At 35.9% G+C, this 21601-nt stretch overlaps 1 long non-coding RNA gene across 3 annotated transcripts in view; it reads right to left on the bottom strand.

Annotated features, from left to right (window-relative positions):
* The window catches only part of LOC140505729 (uncharacterized), a 147637-nt gene that overhangs the window by 59032 nt on the left and 67004 nt on the right, over nucleotides 1-21601 (bottom strand). Inside the window, exon 4 of one of the 3 annotated variants that reach the window (XR_011967637.1) lies at nucleotides 18199-18800. The exons of the other annotated variants lie outside the window; for them this stretch is intronic. This is a non-coding gene — a long non-coding RNA (uncharacterized lncRNA). Of the gene's footprint in view, nucleotides 1-18198; nucleotides 18801-21601 lie in introns of those variants that run through there. 3 annotated transcript variants of the gene reach the window in all.

The following is a 21601-nucleotide window of genomic DNA, read 5'->3' as shown; positions in this document are numbered from 1 at the left end:
ATCACCAATATAAAAAGTTTAAATAGTACTGTGGCTCACCACTTAATAACAAATATGACTTTTGGCAACTTCTCCCATTTGAAACAGACTTATGTGTGTGTGTGTGTGTGTGTGTGTGTGTGTGTGTGTGTGTGTTTCTTTTCTTTTATACATCTTTTCTTGCCTCTGAGGAAAACATCTATTCCTTACTCCTCAGGATAGAAATGGAGAAATGATCAAGCCAGAATTTAGTTTAGAGTTGTGTGTAAAATAAAGATAACTCATTGAATGAGAGAGAGAGAGAGACAGAGAGAGAGAGAGAGAGAGAGAGAGAGAGAGAGAGAGAGAGAGAGACAGAGACAGAGAGAGACAGAGAGACAGAGAGAGACAGAGACAGAGAGACAGAGAGAGACAGACAGACAGACAGAGAAACACAACAGTTCTGAAGGAGTTACTGGGTGTAAAAGCTAGTGAGATAGGAGACAAAGCTGAGTAAGGATATTAAGTAGCTACAAACTAACACACCTTACCCATCCCAGGTGTCTTTCTATATTGCAACCTATTAGGGTAAATGATTTTCATAATGGTATCCCTTTGTTATCTAAAAAAGTTAAATTGTTAACTATATCATGTTTAGGGAGGCTAGAAAATCTATATAATAAAATTTTTTAAAAGATTTTCATTTATAATGGGAGAAAGATCTGGAAGATTTGTGAGTTGCAGCCTCATTTTGACTTAAAAAAATGATATGGAATTTCTAAAAGATACTAAAAGGACCAAAGTGACTTAAGGGCTCATTAAGACACATATAATATACAGGAATAGTGTAACTATACTTTGCCATCGTCAGAACTTACAAGGATTTGCCCATACACATCACATAATGCTCTCATTCCCCTGCTGTCCTCCATTTTTATGTACATTTCCATGTTACAATGTAATCCCACAAAAGAACTATTCACCTGCCAGGTTCATTTGAACAACAAAATGGTAGGTTAGCCATTTTCTCCAATGCCCACAACCTCTTAAACTTCTCTAAAACAGAAAGGGTATGCCAAATATAAAGGAACTTTGCCTGTTTCCATGGTCTCAGACACCTACGATCCAAAAGAAGTTAAAAAACCCATCCCCAAATCCAGGAACTGATGCTCATTGATCCCAAACTTACTTAGCATCCTTTTCCCACCTTCCATACACTAAAATGAAACTGCAGTAGCAGATCCAAGGATGTAATACAGCCTTAAGTCAAAAATTGCCCCTCCCCTGTGGCAGCCCCTCTTTGTTTCCAGTACTATGGAGATCCTGGCTTCAGTCTAAGGGAATTACTTGGTTCCCTATAGTTAGCTTGGCCATTATCCTTTAGGAGTAATGGGCTACAAAGGGACAGGGAGGGGAGGGAAGAAGATGTGGTGAGCACCCTGGAAGTACCAATACTGAAAAGTTCTAAACTGCTTATGCCAAGAAAAATAAGACTCTGAAATACTGGTGTTAGGTCAGTAAACTGAGGCAGAAAGGGAGCGTGGGACAGGTCAGTAAGACAGGATATTATATATATGGGGGCTGTAGAACACTCCACTAAGCCTAAAAGAAAGAGCACAGCAGTTACCTGAGATCAGTTCTGAGCATACAAAAGTCACATGAGGCAAAAACTTGGCTAGTGAGTAATGAATTGCCCACTGCAGGAGGAGGCTGAGTTGCTTTGAGATCTACCATAAAGAAAACAACAGAGGAGATGGAGTTAAGAAGTGAATAATAAGGAAAACAAAGGAATAGGGGAGACTAAAAGTACTGAAGATATCAGGAAGAAGAAAACTCAAAGGCTTTGAACATAAATAGATTAATAAAAAAAAAACCAGTAGCCATGGAAATAAATAAGACTTCTAGACATAGTAAATTAGTTCAGCATCTATGAATGAACACTGCAAAATAACAGAAAATAATCCAACACTTTATGAGACAGAGGACCCTATGGAATTTCAGGAGTACATGGAATCACAATAAGCTATTACTGAGTGGATTAAAAAAAGAAATTAGAGAGGCTGAGTCAAGATAATAGAAAAAAGGCAGCAATTTACCAGACCCCCCCCTCAAACCCCTCTGAATAACTTTAAATAATACCCTAAAACAATTCCAGGTGGAAGAACCCACAAAAGGATGGAATGGAACAATTTTCCAGGCAAAGATGGCTTAGAAGATCAGCAGGAAATGTCTATTGCACCTGGGGCAGAGTGAAGCACAATCCACTGCAAGCTGCACCTGTGTAGACCAGGCCCCAGAAATCTAGAAGTCACTGAATCAGCAGTGGAAATGGTTATTTCCAGAACTTTGAGCCCACGGATGGAAAGGGGGGTGAAAATTGATCAGAGGATATTATAGGGGTCTCCTTGTTGGCACTGATGGCAGGATTCTGTTACTTTGTCCATACTCAGATCTGGGTCATAGTTCTGGGTGGCAATGCCTAAGCAAGGAAACATACAACAGAGCTTATAGCCACAGTGGATCAGGGACCCTTATCACAGCAGCAGGCAGAAAAAAGTGCTTATGGTCATTCATAGACCAGAGCACAGGACAGAAGACTAGTAAATACCTCTCCTTAGATCATATCACCTTGGAAGAACTGAAAAGTTATAATTCCCTAGAAGTATCTCTGAAAACCCTTGCATAAAATCTCTGAAGCTTCAGACAGTGTGCCCTCCACCCAAGGACCAGAGCACCACTTTAACAAAGAGTTAAAAGTCAAGAAAGTGAGCAGATGGAAAAAATGAGCAAATAAAAAATAACCTGGCCATATAAAGTTACTACAGTGACAAGGAAGATGAAGACATACATATATAAGAAGATAAAAGAATCAATGTTCCAACATCCAAAGCCTCCAAGAAAAATGTGAGTTAGTCTCAGACCATGAAGAACTCCAAAAAGATTTTGAAACTCAAGTAAGAGAGGTGGAGGAAAAATTAGGAAGAGAAATAAGAGTAATCCAAGAAAATCATGAAAAACAAGTCAACAGCTTGGTAAAGGAGACACAAAAAATAATGAAGAAAATAACACCTTAAAAACAGAATAGGTCAAATGGTAAAAGAGGTATAAAAAATCAATGAGAAGTAGAATTCCCTGAAAAGTAGAATTGGGCAAATGGGAAAAGAGGCACAAAAATTCACTGAAGAAAGAAAAAACTTCTTAAAAAGTAGAATTGGCCAAACGGAAAAGGAGGAACAGAAACGCACTGAAGAAAATGGTTCCTTAAAAATTAAAATTGAAAAAAATGGAACACGAAATTAGAAAAAGAAAAAATAGAAGAAAACATGAGATTTCTCAATGGAAAAGAAACAGACCTGGAAAATAGATCAAGGAGGGATAATTTTAAAATTATTGGACTACTTAAAATCCATAATTAAAAAAACTGCCTAGACATCATCTTTCAAGAAATTATCAAGGACAACTAGCCTGATATTCTAGAACCAGGGGATAAAATAGAATTTGAAAGAATGCACCAATCACCTCTTGAAAGAGATCCCAAAATGAAAACTCCCAGGAATATCATAACCAAATTCCAGAGCTCTCAGGTGAGGAAACAAACACTGCAAACATCCAGAAAAAAACTTCAAGTATTGTGGAACCACAGACAGGATAACAGAAGACTCACCAGTTTCTATCTTAAAGTATGGGGGAAAGGAGGGTGAAGAGCCAAGATGGTAGAGTAGAAGGATGATCCCGTTCTAGCTCTCTCCCCGCAGCCCATAAAAATACCTGTTAAAATTACTCTAAACAAATTCTAGAGCAGCAGAAACCACAAAATGAAACAGATTTTCAGCCCAAGACAGCCTGGAAGACTAGGAAGAAAGGTCTATCACACCAGGCTTGGAATGGAGCACAGCCCAGCACAGAGAAGAGTGGAGCAGGCTTCAGGATGCAGAATCATAGGCAGCTGCAGTGAGTTCCCAGATTTCTCAACCCACAAACAACAAGGACAACTTCAAAAGTCAGTAAGAAAGCTCTTGCAGCTAGATGAGAGGAGGGTGAGGTCTGACTCCAGCTCTGACCCCAGGGCAACAGCAGTCACTGTGCAGTAGCACCCATTTTTGGAACCCTTGCCCTCAGCCTAAAGACCCTGGGGGAATTGAGCAACTCATCTGGGTCTCAGTCTCAGCTTAGACATCATCTTCCAAGAAATTGTCAAGGAAAACTGCCCTAATATTGTAGAACCAGAGGGTAAAATAGAAATGGAAAGAACGCACTAATCACTTTCTGAAAGAGATCCCAAAAGGAAAACTTCTAGGAATATTGTATCCAAATTCCAGAGTTCCCAGGTCATGGAGAAAATATTACAAGCAGCCAGAAAGAAACAATTCAAGTATTGTGGAAATACAATAAGGATAACACAGGATTTAGCAGCTTCTACACTAAGGTACCAAACGGTTTTGAATATGATATTCCAGAGGTCAAGAGAGACCAAGAATCACCTACCCAGCAAAACTGAGTATAATCCTTCAGGGTGAAAATGGATATTCAATGACATAGAGGACTTCCAGCATTCTTGATGGAAAGACCACAGCTAAATAATAATTTTGACTTTCAAATACAAGACTCAAGAGAGGCATAAATAGGTAAACAAGAAGGAGAAATCATTAGGAACTTAATAAAGTTAAGCTATTTATCTTCCTACATAGGAAGATGATATTTGTAACTTATAAAACTTTCTTATTATTAGGGCAGTCAGAAGAATATATAGATAAAGGGCACAGATATGAATTGAATGAGAAGGGATGATTTTTAAAAATGTAACTGAGGAGTAAGAAAGAGGAATTCACTGGGAAAAAGCGAAAGAGTGGAGTAGAATGGCCTAAATTGTCTCATCTAAAAGAGACTTTTATGGTGGAGGGGAAGATGGGGGGAGGAAATTGAGTGAACCTTATTCTCTTCAGAATTGACTCAAAGAATTTGGTATAGAAATTTATCTTACCCTATAGGAAAGTAGGAGGGGAAGGGGAATAAGGATATTGGGCAATAGAAGGGAAGGCAGATTTGAGGAAATAGTAGTCAGAAGAAAAACACTTTTGAGGAGGGACAGAGTGAAAAGAGAGAGAATAGAATAAATGGGGGTGGAACTAGATGGATGGAAATATATGTAGAAACCATAATTGAAAAAAATTTGAACCAAGTTTCTCAGATAATGTCCTCATTTCTAAAATATATAAAGGACTGAGTCAAAATTTTAAGAATACAAGTCATTCCTCAGTTGGTAAATGGTCAAAGGATATGAACAGCAGTTTTCAGATGAAGAAATTGAAGGTATCTATAGTCATATAGGAAAAAAAAAGCTCTAAATCACTATTAATTAGAGAAATGCAAATCAAAACAACTCTGAGATACAACATCACACTTATGAGATTGGCTGCCTTGACAAAACAGGAAAATTATAAATGTTGGAGAGGAGGAAAAATTGGAACACTGATGCATTATCTGAGGAGTTGTGAACTGATTCAACCATTCTAGCGAGCAGTTTGAAACTATGTACAAAGGGATTCAAAACTATAACCCAGCAACACCATTTCTAGGTCTGTATCCCAAAGAGAGCGTAACAATGGAGAAGGAAGCTACATGTATAAAAATATAGCAGCTCTTTTTGTGGTGACAAAGAATTGGAAACTGAGGTGATGTCCCATCAATGGGAAATGGCTGCACAAGTTGTAGTATATGGTAATGAATACTATTGTGCTGTAAGAAATGAACAGGTGGATTTCAGAAAAACATGGAAAGACTTACATGAACTGATGCTGAGTGAAGTGAGCAGAACTAGAGCATTGTACACAGTAACAACAATATTGTGGGATGACTAACTTTGATAGACTTAGCTCTTCTTAGAAATTCAAGGATCTAAGACAACCCCAAAAGACCTATGATGGAAAATGCTATCCACATGCAGAAAAAGAACTGTGGACTCTAAATGCATATTGAAGCATACTATTCTCTCTCTCTCTCTCTCTCTCTCTCTCTCTCTCTCTCTCTCTCTCTCTCTCTCTCTCTCTCTCTCGTGTTTCTTCCCATTGGTTCTAATTCTTCTTTACAACATGATTAATATGAAAATATGTTTAATATAAATATATACAGAGAGAGCTTATATCAAATTGCATACCGTCTTAAGGTGGTGGAAGGGGAGGGAAGAGGAGAAAATCTAGAACTCAAAATCTTGTGGAAGTGAATTTTGAAAACTGAAAATGAATAAATTATTAATTTTTTTAAAAAAAAGAAATCTAGAAAGACTTACATGAATTGATGCTAAGTGAAGAGAGCAGAACCAGAACATTGTACACAGTGATAGCAACATTGTTCAATAACCAACTTTGATAGACTTACCTCTTCTCAGCAATGCCATGATCTAAGGAAATTCCCAAAGATCCATGATGGAAAGTGCTATCCACATCCAGAGAAGGAAATATGGAGTCTGAATGCAAACGGAAGCATACCATTTTTCCTTTTTTTCTTTCTTGAGTTTTTTCCCTTTTATTCTGATTCTTCCTTCACAATATGACTAATGTGGAAATATGTTTAATATGATTGTACATGTATAGCCTCTCTCAGATTGCATGCTGTCTTGGAGAGGGGGACAGGAAGGGAGTGGGAAATATTTAGAACTTAAAATCTCATAAAAGTGAATGTTGAAAACTATACTTAGAGATAGGTATATATATATAGATGGATAGGTAGGTAGATAGACAGACAAACAAACAGATGGATAGATAAAGTGTCCCCTGGGGATCTGTCCTGGGCCCTTTTCTCTCCTGTACTATTTTGCTTGGTGATATCATCAGCTCCTATTAATTCAATATATTTTTTTAATTAAGGTGATTTTTTAAATCAATTTCTCCAGGCCTAACTTCTCTCCATACTTCTAGGCTCACATTTGTAACTTCCTAATGAATATCTGCAACTGAATATCTCATACACATCCTAAATTCAAAATGTCTAAATCTTAACTCATCATCTTCACCCAAACTCTGCCTTCTTCTGGAATGGTACCACAATTCCCAGTCATCTAGGCTCCTAAACTAGGTATTATTCTTGAATCTTTACGTTTCACACCCTCCCATATCCAACCTGTTACAAATATATTTGCTTTTGCCTTTGTAACAGCCCTCATAAACAGCAAGGGGTGTGCTTAAGCTATCTCTAGTGGCTCACAAGAACCAATTGTTAAAATTTTGCTGGAAGAATTTACACCTCAGAAAATGGCATGCTGTAAATTAGGGCTTAATTCTTTGTTTTGGGATGTTTAGACTTAATAAACTAATAGAGAAAAGGTTAATAATGGAGATTAATTATAAAAGTATGTTACTCATACTTTTTTCTTTTAAGTGAGTGAGTTGTTTAACATTTACTAGCACATTGCTGTAGAAACTCCTTTCTCTTCTGCCATTATCTTGGTATAGGCCTTTACCATCTTATGTCTGGACTATAGAAACAGCCCAGTGATTGGTCACCTTATCTCAAAGCCCAATTCATTTTAGGACTTTCTCTATTCAGCTGTCAAATTTCTAAAGTATAGATGTGACAATGTCATATCTCCACTCAGTCAATTCCAGTGTCTCCCTATTACATAAAGAATCAACTATAAAATTCTTTAGTTGGCATTCACAGCCCTTCATAATCTGACATGTTCCTATCTTTCTTGTCTCTTTATACCTTCCTCACCCCTACATAGTTGCAACTCAGTAATACTAGCCTTCTTGATATCCTTCCCACATAACATTATTTCTTTTTTTTTCTTAATAGTATTTTATTTTTTCCAATTACACGTAAAGATAGTTTTCAACATTCATTTTTGTAAAATTTTGAGTTCTAAAGTCTTCTCTCTATTCTCCCTCTCCCCAAGACAGCAAGCAATCTGATTTAGGCTGTGTGTGTGTGTGTGTGTGTGTGTGTGTGTGTGTATGTGTGTGTGTGTTCATCCTTCATTGTTGAAGAAGACCATTCCATCAGAGAAATGATGACATGACTTGCACTTGACTTTATTTTGAGTGAGGGAGGGCTGTGCAGGTCACCAGACTCACTTCTCCTCCAGAGCCATCTGAATCCAGTGACCAGATATTCATCAGGATGAATGGAGATGACCCAGGATGAGGCAATTTGGGTTAAGTGACTTGCCCAAGGTCACACAGTTAGTGAATGTCAAGTGTGAGATTTGAACTCAGGTACTCCTGACTCTCGCACTGGTGTTTTATCCACTGCGCCACCTAGTTGCCCTTAGGCTATACATGTACAATCATGTACAATTATGCTAGACATATTTTCATATTATTCATGTAAAAGAAGATTCAAAACAAAAGGGAAAAACCATGAAAAAGAAAGAAAAAACTGAAAATAATATGCTTCTATCTGCATTTAGACTCCATAGTTCTTTCTCTGAATGTGAATAGCATTTTCCATCATGAATCTTTTGGATTTGTTTTGGGTCATTGTATTGCTGAGAAGAGCTAAGTCTAACATAGTTAATCATTATACTATGTTGTTGCTATGTAGTGCTCTCCTGATTCTGCTCACTTGACTCAGCATCAGTTCATGTAATTCTTTCCAGGATTTTTTTCTGAAATCTGCCTGCTCATCATTTCTTGTAGCTTGTAGTATTCCATTACCATATACCACAACTTGTTCAGCCATTCCCCAATTGATGGGTATGCCCTCAATTTCAAATTTTTTGCCACCATAAAAAGAACTGCAATAAATATTTTAACTACATTATTTTATTTGTATTCAATGTTCTACAATCACTTCCATACAACTTAGATTTTTTTTCTCCTCCCTCCACCTCCTTCTCACCTGCCTTGCCCCTCCCCCCCATATGTCCTCAGATGGCATACAATTTTATATACTTTCTACACATACATTCCCATTAAATACATTTTCACCTTAATCATGATGTATAGAAGAATTAAAATGAATGGGAGTAATCATAAAACAAATCAACATGTAATAAAAAAGCAAATGATCTGCTACATTCTGCGATTTAATTCCATAGTTCTTTCTCTGGATGTGGAAAGCATTCTGCCTTAGAAGAACATTAGGAAATTTTTAAGTCCTTGCATTGCACTGAAGTTCTAAGTCTACCAGAAAAAATTTGGGCACACTGTGGTTGTTGCTGTGTATACAGTTCTAGTTCTGCTCCTTTCACTCAACATCAGTTCATATAAATCTTTCCAGGCCTCTCTGAAGTCTTCATGTTCATCATTTCTTATGGCACAATAGTACTCCATTACATTCATATACCATAATTTATTCAGCCATTCCCCAATTGATGGACATCCCCTTGACTTCCAGTTTTTGGCAACTACATAGAGTGCTGCTATAAATATTTTTGTACATGTGGGACCCTTTCCCATTTTTATGATCTCTTTGGGATACAGTCCTAGAAGTGGTATTGCTGGGTCAAAGGGTATGCACATTTTTGTAGCCCTTTGAGCCTAGTTCTGAACTGGTCTCCAGAATGATTGGATAAGCTCACAGCTCCACCAACAACGAATTAATGTTCCAACTCTCCCACATCTTCTCCAACATTTATCATCTTCCTGTTTTGTCATGTTACAAATTTGATAGATGTGATGTGGTATCTCACAGTTGTTTTGATTTGTATCTCTATAATCAATAGTGATTTAGAGCATTTTTTCATATGATTATAGGTAGCTTTGATTTCTTCCTCTGAAAGCTTCCTTTTCATATCCTTTGACCATTTATCAATTGGGAAATGACTTGTATTCTTGTACATTTGACTCAGTTCTCTATATATTTTAGATATGAGGCCTTTATAATAGACACTAGTTGCAGAAATTCTTTCCCAGTTTTCTGCTTTCCTCTTAATCTTGGTTACATTGGGTTTGGTTGTGCAAAAACTTTTCAATTTATTGTAATCAAAATTATCCATTTTGCACTTCATAATGTTTTGTATCTCTTGTTTAGTCAAAAATTCTTCCCCTCTCCAAAAATCTGATAAATACACTATTCCGTGCTCCACTAATTTGTTCATAGTATCAATCTTCATACTTAGATCATGTACCCATTTGGACTTTATTCTTGTGAATGGTGTCAGGCATTGGTCTATACCTAGTTTCCACCACACTATCATCCAGTTTTCCCAGTAATTTTTGTTGAACAGTGAGTTCTTATCCCTGAAGCTGGGGTCCTTGGGTTTACCAAACAGTAGAGTGCTATATTCATTGACTACTGGGTCTTGGGTACCTAACCTATTCCACTGTTCTACCCTTCTGTTTCTTAGTCAGTACCAGTGGTTTTGATAATTGCCTCTTTATAATACAATTTGAGATGTGGTAGAGCTAGGTCACCTTTCCTAGCATTTCTTTTCATTAGTTCCCTTGATATTCTGGACCTTTTGTTCTTCCAGATGAATTTTGATACATTTTTTTCTATCTCTACAAAATAATTATCTGATGATTTGATTGGTATGGCACTGAATAAGTAAATTAATTTAGGTAGAATTGTCATTTTTATTATATTGGCTCAGTCCATGCACAAGTAACTGATGTTTTTCCACTTACTTAGATCTGACTTAATTTGTGAAAAAAAGTGTTTTGTAAGTGTGTTCATATAGTCCCTGGATTTATTTTGGCGGGTAGACTCCCAAATAATTTATAGGGTCTACTGTAGCTTTAAATGGGATTTCTTTTTCTATCTCTTGCTGTTGGGCTTTCTTAGTAATATCTAGAAATGCAGAAGATTTGTGTGGATTTATTTTGTAATATGCAACTTTGCCAAAGTTTTTTGTTATTTGAAATAGTTTTTTACTTGATTCTCCGGGATTCTCTAAGTATATTATCATATCATCTGCAAAAGGTGATAACTTAGCTATTTTTTTGCCTATTCTAATTCCTTCAATTTATTTTTCTTTTCTTATTGCTACAGCTAACATTTCTAGTACCATATTGAGTAATAGTGGTGATAGTGGACATCCTTGTTTCACCCCTGATATTACTGGAAATGTGACTAGCTTATCCCCATTGCATATAATTCTTGTTGAAGGTTTTAGGTAGATACTGCTTATTATTTTATGAAAAGTTCCATTTATTCCTATGTTCTCCCGTGCTTTCAATAGGAATGGGTGATGTATTTTGTCAAAAGCTTTTTCTGCATCTATAGAGATAATCATTTGGTTTCTCTTAGTTTTGTTGTTGATATAAATAATGTTAATAATTTTTCTAATATTGAAACAGCTCTGCATTCCTGGTATAAATCTTACCTGATCATCACATATTATTCTCTTGATAAGTTGTTGTATTCTTTTTGCTAAAATCTTATTTAAAATTTTTGCATCTATAGTCATTAGGGAAATTGGTCTATAATTTTCTTTCTCTGTTTTGGATCTTCCTGGTTTAGGTATCAAAACCATATTTGTATCATAAAAAGAATTTGGAAGGACTCCTTTTTGCAAATTTTACCAAATAGTCTATATAGTATTGGAATTAGCTGTTCTTTAAATGTTTGATAGAATTCACTTGTAAATCTATGTGGCCCTGGAGATTTTTTCCTTAGGGAGTTCATTGATAGCTTGTTCATTTTGTTTTTCTGAAATGGGGTTATTTAAGCATTCAAATTCCTCTTATGTTACTCTGGGCAATTTTTATCTTTTAAAATAACCATCCATCTCATTTAGATTGTCGAATTTATTGGCATACAGTTGGACAAAGGAATTTCTTATTATTGTTTTAATTTCTTCCTCATTGGAGACGATATTACCCTTTTCATTTTTGATATGGGTGATTTGGTTTTCTTTCTTTTTTTAAAGCAAATCGACCAAAGGTTTATCAATTTCATGGTTTTTTCATAAGACCAAATCCTAGCTTTATTTAGTAGTTCTACAGTTTTCTTTATTGCAATCTTATTAATCTCTCCTTTGGTTTTCAGTATTTCTAATTTGGTATTTACTTGGGGATTTTCAATTTGTTCTTTTTGGAGCTTTTTCAGCTGCATGCCCAATTCATTGATCTCCTTTTTCTCTATTTTATTCATGTAGTTACTTAAAGATACGAAACTTCCCCTAAGAACTGCTTCTGCAGTATCTTATAAAATTTGATGGGTTGTCTCATTATTGTCATTCTCTTGAATGAAGTTGTTGATTGTTTCTATAATTTCTTGCTTAACCCACTCATTCTTTAGGATTAGATTGTTTAGTTTCCAATTACTTTTTGGTTTATGTTTCCATGACCTTTGATTACATATAAGTTTTATTGCATTATGATCTGAGAAAGATGCATTGACTATCTCTGCCTTTCTGCACTGGATTGTGAGGTTTTTATGCCCTAGAACGCAGTCAATTTTTGTATATGAGCCAAGTACCACTGAGAAAGAGGTATATTCCTTTATATTCCCATTCAATTTTCTCCAGAGATCTATCATATCTGCCTTATCCAGAGTTCTATTCACATCCTTAACATCTTTCTCGTTTATTTTAAGGTTTGATTTATTAAGTTCAGAGAGAGGGAGGTTGAGGTCCCCTACTAGTATAGTTTTGCTATTTCTTGTTGTAACTCTCTTAACTTCTCCTCTAAGAATCTGGATGCTATACCATTTGGAACATATATGTTTAATAATGAAATTGCTTCATTGTCTATGGTTCCTTTTAGGAGAATATAGTTTCTTCCTCATCTCTTTTGATTAGATCTATTTCTCCTTTTGCTTTGTCTGAGATTAGGATTGCTACCCCTGGTTTTCTTATATTAGCTGAAGCACAGTACATTCTGCTCCAGCCTTTTACCTTTACCCCGTGTGTATCCCCCAGTTTCCAATGTGTTTCTGGTAAATAACAAATTGTTGTTTTATGGTTTTTAATATATTCTGATATCCATCTCTGTTTTATGGGAGGGTTCATCTCATTCACATTCAGTTATAGTCCTTCCCTCCATCTTCTTTCCTGTTTTTTATGCTTTTAGTTCTCCTTTCTACCTTCCCCTTCACAATACAGTTTTAATTTTTAAGCACTGCTTCCTTCAGTCTTCCCTCCCTTCTTTCAGTCATCCTCCCTTTTAATCCCCTTTTCCCTTACTACTGCTTCCCTCCCTTTTAGCCTCCCCTCCCTTTTCTTTCCTCCTTCCCCTCTTATTGCCTATAGAGCTAATTGTATTTCTATACTTAAGTGAGTTTCTTGTACTCTCCTGAAATCCAATCAGATGAGACTACCTCTCAAAATAATGCTCATCTCCCTCCCCTTTTCCCTCTGCTGTAATATATTTTTGTGCCTCTTCCTGTGATGGAATTTATTTTTTTCTGCCTCTTCATTTTCACATCTCCTATTACAATCCCTTCACATCCTTAAATCACATTTTTTTATCATCACATCATTTAAAATTTATATCCACTTCCACTATGTAGGTATATCCCTTTTACATTTCATAAGAGATGTACAATTCTCAAGATTAACAAGTATCATCTTTCCTTATAGGGATGTAAACAGTATGCCCATATTGTGTAACAAGTTATTTTTTTTTCTTGTTTACCTTTTTATGCCTGTCTTGAGACCTGCGTTTAAAGATCAAATTTTCTATTGAGTTCTGGCCTTTTCATCAGGAAGGTCTACAAATTCCTTACTTCATTGAATGTCCATCTCCTTGCCTGAAATATTATTCTCCACTTTGATGGGGGTAATCAATCCTCACCTGTAGTCCTGTCTCCTTTGCCTTATGGAATATCATATTCCAATCCTTTCATTCTTTCAATGTAGATGCTACAAAGTCCTGTGTGATTCTGACTGTAGCTCCTTGATATTTGAATTGTTTCTTTCTGACTGCCTACAGTAGTTTCTCCTTCACTTGACAGTTCTAGAATTTGACAATGATATTCCTTGGTGTTTTTAGTTTGGGGTCCCTTTCAGGAGGTGAATGGTGGATTCCTTTGACGACTATTTTGCCCTCTAGATCTAGAATTTCTGGGCAATTTTCCTTGATGATTTCTTGGATGATATTGTCCAGGCTCTTTTTTTCATCATAGCTCTGTGGTAGACCAATGATCCTTAGATTTTCTCTCCTGAATCTATTTTCCAGGTCAGTTGTTTTTCCAATTAGATATTTTACATTAGTTCTGTTTGACTGATTCTTGATGTGTCATAGATTTATTAGCTACTACTTGTCCAATTTTATTTTTTATCAAATTGTTTTCTTCAGTTAACTTTTGCATCTTCTTTTCCATCTGTCCAGTTATTCCTTTCAAGGAATAATTTTCACCAGTTAGGTTTTGTACTTCCTTTTCCATTTGTCCAATTTTCCTTTTTTTAAGGTGTTGTTCGCTTAAGTGAATTCTTTTTTTTTTTGTATTTTTAAAATCATTGACCAGTTTTTCTTCTATTTCTCTAATTTGGGTTTTAAAGTCATTCCAGAGCTCTTCTAAGAAGGTTCTTTGTGCTTCTAACCATTCATATTCCCTTCTGAAATTTCAGATGGGAGTACAGTCTCAATGCTGACCTCTTTGGTATTTGTGTTTTGGTCCTTGTCCCCATAGAAAGATTCTATGGTCTTTTCTTTTCTACTTTGCTTCTTACTCATGATAATCACCCTTTCTCTGACTTTTATAGTAAATCTCTGCATCTGTGGGACATGGAGATGTGTCCCACAGTTCTTGTGCTTTGAGGTTTTATATGTTGTGGCCTCTGGTTCTTTCAGCTGGAAACTAAAATTCTGCAGCTTGCCTGGTGCTGATCTGGCTGGTGTTTGAAAATAAAGGTCAGGTGAGGTCCTTTTGGGTTTTCCTCACAGTTACCCTGGAGCAAGCTCATGAAGTTTGGAGGAGGGATGATCTGGCCACAGGAGGTCTCCTCTGCTGAGCTAGAGCATAGGCAAGCTCAGTTTTCACCACTAGTGTCTTCCCAATTCCCCTGGGGTGCTAGGCATACCTGGGGTCCTAGTATTGACAGTTGCTGGCTTCACCCCCTGGGCTTCAGGATCTTCTCCCGGTTTGTTGAGGTGGGATTGTCTGGGACAGCTCTGATCCTTCACTGGTCACCTTCAGCCACAGCAAGAGGAACCCTCCTTATCAATTTTCCTACTCTCATGTGCTAAGTCTTTTTACTCCTTTCAACTTCTCCCATTGTTCCAGGGTTTTTCCCAGGGAGATATTCTCTGGGCTTGTCAAGGTCAACAAGGGGAGGGAAATAGCAATTACCTATCACTCTGCCATCTTGGCTCCCAGAACTGGAAACTGATATAAATATTTTTTAACAAATATATCCCTTTTCCCTTTTTTGCGATCTTTTTGGGATACAGATCTAGTGGCAGTATTGCTGGATCAAAGGATATGCACAGTCTTATACCTGCCCTTTGGGCAGAGTTGTAAATTGCTTTCCAGAATGGTTGGATCAATTCACAAGTCCCCTGATAATGCATTAGTATTCCAATTTTCCCATCTTTTCTCCAACATTTATCATTTTCCTTGTCTGTCACATTAGCTAATCTGATGGGTGTGGTCACTCCATTTTTTGACTTGGATCATTTTCACAGTCTGTTCTCCATGCCTGAAATGCTTTCTCTCCTCATTTATACCTCATGTCTTCTCTGGATTCCTTCAAGTCTCAACTAAGTTTCTATAGGAGGCTTTTCTTTATCCCCCTTAATGTTATTTTGTTTTATCTGATGATTATCTCCAACTTACTCTTTATATGTCTTTATATGACTTAGCTGTTTTCATGTTGGATCCCTCAGTAGACTGTGAATTCATGTAAATACTGCGTTTTGGATATTTTTGTGTTTCCAGCACCTAGTACAATGCCTGGCTCATAGTAGGGATTTAATAAATGCTGACTGTGTTGCTGACCGATGTTGTACGAACCACTTTATTTCTCTGGGTCCCAGTTTTCTCATCTGTAAAACAAGGAAACTGGATCAATGTCCATTCCTGATCTAAATTCTAAAATTGTAACTTCTAGTTTAGCTGGTCCATGATTCACATTAGGCTATTATCTGAAGTCTCAATAAAGCATAATCATTTCATAAAAGTGTCCAGAGTGTGCTGGACTTGTGTCTTTCTATACTTCTTCTCAGCCTTTGAAAGTAATTGTACTCTATTTCAAATTCTCACAGTCACTCAGGGCTTGAAATCTCACAACTATTTCTAAATCCTTGCCTGTTCATAATGCAAGATAAAGATGCCCGCTCCCCCATTAATAGGCCTCAGATGAAGCTCATTAACAGGAGACATGTTTTGTAGGAAGCTCCATACTTTTTGTTGATTAATGAGGCACTGGGTCAGAAAGGTGATGATGCCCTCCTGCTCTGAAAAGTATATATACTTTGAGGTGAGGTTTTGGTTTGGGGGTTTACTCCTTAGAAAAAGGTTCCTGTGTCAGATGAGAATCTAAGTAGCAATTAAGGAGCCCTACCCACCCCCCCCCCACACTTCAAAAACCCAGATGTCAGCGCTTCTCTCTCTGGTAACTATGTATGTATGTATATAATGATCAGAAAGTTGGATCTATTGCTCTGTAATGTATGTATTGATTATGGTTAAGACAGTTAGAAGCACCGTCTGTTAGTCTGTATTTCTCTGCTTTTATTTTCTCTGTTGGTAAATGTGATTAAAGAAGATTGTTGACTCTTCAAAAGTTGCTTTCCTTTTAATAAAGTAGATCTAAGAACCTGTGCTAGCAGGCCATTCTGGATGTGTCAATGTGCTTACTGTTACACTATTCCTTGCCCTTAGATACTGAATTGTGTTGATTCTACCTCCACAGTGTCTCTTAACTGTTTCTTCCTTTCCATTTTCACTTATCCCACTCTTGTTATGCCCTCACTATATGTAGCCTAAAATATTTCAGTAAAAGTCTAATGGGTTTACCAGTCTCTCTTCCTTTCCTTCAATATATCCTTTATGTTGGTACTATTTTTCCAATGTGAATATCTGATCATATAAAATCTATACTTCAAAAGGCCCATATTGCCTCTTAAATATATCCAAAAGCCTTTTTCTGTCATCCAAAGCCTCTCAGGTTGCAACTTACTTTTTTGAACTTATCTCATACTATTTGTTTTCTATACTGAAATAAAACTGATCTATTCATTTTTCTTAAAGTACATCTTACATTTCTTTGTTTCATTCCTTTGTATATGCCTCAAAAGTTATATTCCTGGTTCTGTCAGTTAAAATTTTTCTTATTTTTAAAGGTCGAGCTCAATTTCCTCTCTGTTCCATGTAATTGTCCTTGATTTCCTAAGACAAAAGTTATCCTTTACTCATCTGAACTCTAAGGAGTAACTTTTACTTTTCATATTTTTTTAAATTTACATCGTTTTGTATTTACTAGTCTGTACATCTTATTCCATCCTTACTATTTTATGAGGTTTTCATTAAGCTTTTTATAGAGCTTATATAGAGTCTTTTATAGAGCATACTTTAGCACCTTGCACAGTGGCATGTTTGAGAAGGACTCCATGTATTTTAAAGAACTGGATAGAATTGAATTGTGGGTCATCATGAAATATACTACAACCATTCATATATATCACTCATACACAAATACATACATATATATGACACTATATACGTATACATAAATATATATGTTCATCCATTAACTTAAAAAATATTTATTGTATAGCCAACATATCAATAGTCTGTTGCCTTGCCAGAGGCTGATAGCCATTATTATAAACCATAATGTAGAAAAACAGGCCTTGTTTGCAAAAAGCCAACTGTTTCCCTCCCAGGTCTTCATGATGCCATGACCTTCAACTTGAAGTAGAGATTAAATCATCAGCTCTGACTATATGTCCTTTGGCTTCTGTTTAAAGACTTCAAAATCACTGGAAATAAATCATTTCTTTTGCTTTGTATCATTTTTCTACTTTTACAACAAAAGTAACATTAGAAGCTAAAATGCTAGAGGGAGGTAACTGAGATAGTACAATAAAACCAGGAAATAAAAGTCTTTTCCTTATTATAACTCACTTTGTATAGTTTCAAAACTTGAAGAGAATGGAACCACTTTGATAAGTTAATGAACAGGAACAAATGGGGAGGGGGAGGCATACTCAACTGGAATTTCTTCAAATATTCATTGAAATACACACATATATATATGTATTTGTATATATGTATGATACACTTATATTTGTCATATATATATTTGTGAGTACATGTGTTACACCTATATGTATGTATATGTGTAAAGTTCTATACCAATATGGTATCCTCTGGGGATATACCCAGCTTATACTCAGTCACTTGTGGGTCCTTACTCCTTAAACTATAGTTCACAAGTCTTAAATGGTACATATACCTTAAATAATCAGCCAAAAGACACAATTAACTCAAAGCAAAGACATTTATTGTTTAGTAAGAACAGTAATTATGGAACATTGTCCTATAAACCTGAAGCACCATGTCCACAAATACATAAAGAATCAGTGTAAAGAATGATTGAATACACAGAGTAGACTGATAGTAAAATATATACAAGGGAAATACATGTGGTCAATATTCCTCATGTTTCTATCACTGCAAGTCAATCATAGATTTTTTTCTTTTCATTGTGCCCTCATGATGCTTCCCCTGGGGTCAGTGTCTCTGCTGGGCAAGTTACTCAGTTATGTTCCTAAGACATTGCTTTCTGAAGCTTGATTCCCACATATCTGGGAGTAATGCTCTCTTAAATCCATAGTTGTCTGTTTTTTCTTCTTTCTGGGTTCATTCTCCTGGTAGCTACTTCCAATGACTGTCTCCATTTCAGTGGTTTTGGTGTCTTCTACTGAACAAAGAGCTCTAGTGCAAGGTTCCACATTTGATGGGAAGGAGATGTTGAAATGAAAGAGAATTCTCTACTCCCCACTTCTTCCCCTCTGGAAGGGGTACAAGAAGAAAGAAGAAATGTGATCTATTTTAAAGAGCTAGGTTCTTCCTCAATAATTTGCTCTTCTTTAGGCTGCCATGATTCAACCTTTTAAAGCTGTCCTGTTCAACTGTATCTCCAGAGGTGGTGGCAAACTGTTTTTTCCAAGTAAGGCTAATCTTTAGCAAATGAAGGAGGCAAACTTCCTTTCTACTTCCATCAAACTTAATCAAAGAATTTTTTTGTACCACGTAAAGGGGTAACCAAGAGTATAGAACTTTTTTTTCCTATTGCTTCACTTGCCCTTTACTTTTCAGGGAGTATTTCAACAGAACCAGGGAGGGATGTCTTGGCTAATCCTCTCCACAGTCACATACATTTACACAAACATATAGAAATACATTGTTTTCCTTTTTTGGTCAAAGGCAAATATTTTTTCCTTCTTGTCTTTGTATTACTAGTGACTAATATACAGTATGAACTTAATTAATACTTGCTGATTTATTGAGTGATTGACTTATGGTCAATCAGGGACTTCCTGTGGTAAAAACTCCTTCTACTGTATAGATCTGCACAGCTCATTTGCTCCAGTTTGTAGTCTTAGAAAGTTGCCTGGGACACCAAGAGGTGGTGTTTTCAGCAGGGTCATGCGTTTTGTAAAGTATTTTTACTGAAGTCTTCCTGAATCCTGAGCTAGTCCTATGCACCTCACCACATGGCTTGGAAGCAATTCGAAAGAAAGCAACTTCCATAGAAAGAGCCCTAGATTTGGACTCAAGAATATCTTACTGTGCATCATGGCTCAGCTACTTATTTATCTGTGTGACTTTAGGTAAGTCATTTTACCTTTTAAACCTCTGTTCTTTTTCTAAATAATTATGGGATTAGACTAAATAGAAAATGGACTGTCCTTCTGAGGGCCTCACCATCAGAATACAGGACCTTAAGCTATAACCTTCTGTTGGACTCAGTACTTGCTGAACTGATGCAAATTTAAGGGAACAGAACCACGAAAAAATGCACAAAGCAACATCAATATTATAAAGATGATCAATTGTGAAAGATTCAGCTACTTTGATCAGGAAAATGATCCAAGATAATTTCAAAAGACCCATGATGAAAAATAATATCCACCTCCAGAGAAAAACTGATGAATTCTGAGTACATATTGAAACATAATTTTGTAACACTTTGCTTTCCTCATTTTTGTGTGTATGTGCATGTTTTCTTTTGCAAAGTGACTAATATGTAAATATATTTTGCATGGCTTCACATGTGTAATTTACATCATATGACTTACCTTCTTCATGGGTGGAAGAAGGGAAGGAGAAAGGGAAAGAATTTGGAACTCAAAATTTTCAAAAATGATTGTTAATTTTTGGAATTGGAAAATATTTAATGAAATAAAGTATTTTAAAATAGTTTTTAAAAATGACCTGCTAAGGTCTAATGAGGTTAGCAGAGAAAACAGATGGAATGACATAATTTTGAAATATAAAGAGAATGATCCAAAGAGGTTGATAAGGGGGGGGGGGGGATGATTACATTTGTGTATTACAGAAATATCTTGCCACCCTTTTTTTTAAACTATAGTCATTGGTAGAACATTTCTGCTGTAATTCTGCTTTCAAATTTGCTTGTGTCTGTGTACCTCACATGTGTGTCAAAAATTTAAAACTTGTATTTTGATATCCTCTGACAAAAGCACAAAATATACATAATTTTTAACACAAGAAATTTGTCACAAAATATATTTCTTTAATCTAAGGGGAAAATTTGAGTAAATGTAATATGAAGATGAGACAATAACTAATTGATTGTAAATACACCTTGAAAATGCAAAATGGAGGTAAATTTGTTTCCAGTTTTATACTACAGAACCCTTGTGTACATATACAAACAGAGGAATGGTGCTGTGTAGTCATGTTAAAATTATTGGTAATATCCCTGAAAAATGGAAATTCCCCATAAATTATTGATTCTATCTGGTACATATCTGACATTAGTAATTGACTTTTAAGACTCTAGTAGCAAATCCTCTATTTAAGCAATGTCATTTGAGCTACACAAGATGAGACTGTGCAAATCTTTCCATTTTAATCTTGTCATTCTGACCCTGTACTCAGAGTGTGGCAAACCATGACTTCATAAAGTCATTTATTTTAACTAAAAGGTTCCACTTCAGCTATCAATTCAAAATCGGTCCAATCTTCGAACAGACTTAGAATTCTAAATTGTAGTTATCTTGCTTTATTTTCTAGGTTTCAGTAACTCAGTACTTGACCTTTTGATTTCATTTTAGCTAATAAACTCATTAAAAACCTTGTCATCCAGACCTAAGAATCATTTTCTGAGAGATTCCACAGATTTTTTTTATTAAGTCATTTAAATTTACTTTCAAGTTACCCAAAGGAATTTTTGAATTGGAAAATCATGTTCATTTGCTTCACAAACATTTTATGCATGTCTATTATGCCTAAGGCCCCATTTTAAATAACAGCCAAAAAACCTGGAATTTAGTAGACAAAAGCCTGTACCACATACATCTATAATGTTAGTGGGTTTCCTCCCAGCAATAACATTCATAGTACATGTGTGCATTTAAGTGAACAGTTTGTAGAAAAAAGGAAGAGGAAAGACTGGTAGAATTAACAGGCTTTAAAATCTTGCCAGTAAATACCATGGATAAGGCTTTTCAGAGATACATTTTAGTGCATACGTTTAGTGAATATAATTTTTTTTCTTTTTTAATTATTTCTAAAACCCTTTACAAAGTATCTTAAAATATTTTCTCCAATCTTGGGCTACAGT

This window comes from Notamacropus eugenii, chromosome 5, assembly GCF_028372415.1.
Source record: "Notamacropus eugenii isolate mMacEug1 chromosome 5, mMacEug1.pri_v2, whole genome shotgun sequence".
Lineage (NCBI taxonomy): Eukaryota > Metazoa > Chordata > Mammalia > Diprotodontia > Macropodidae > Notamacropus > Notamacropus eugenii.
Note: the sequence above shows the minus strand (reverse complement) of the source record. Positions and strands in the feature narration are given on the sequence as shown.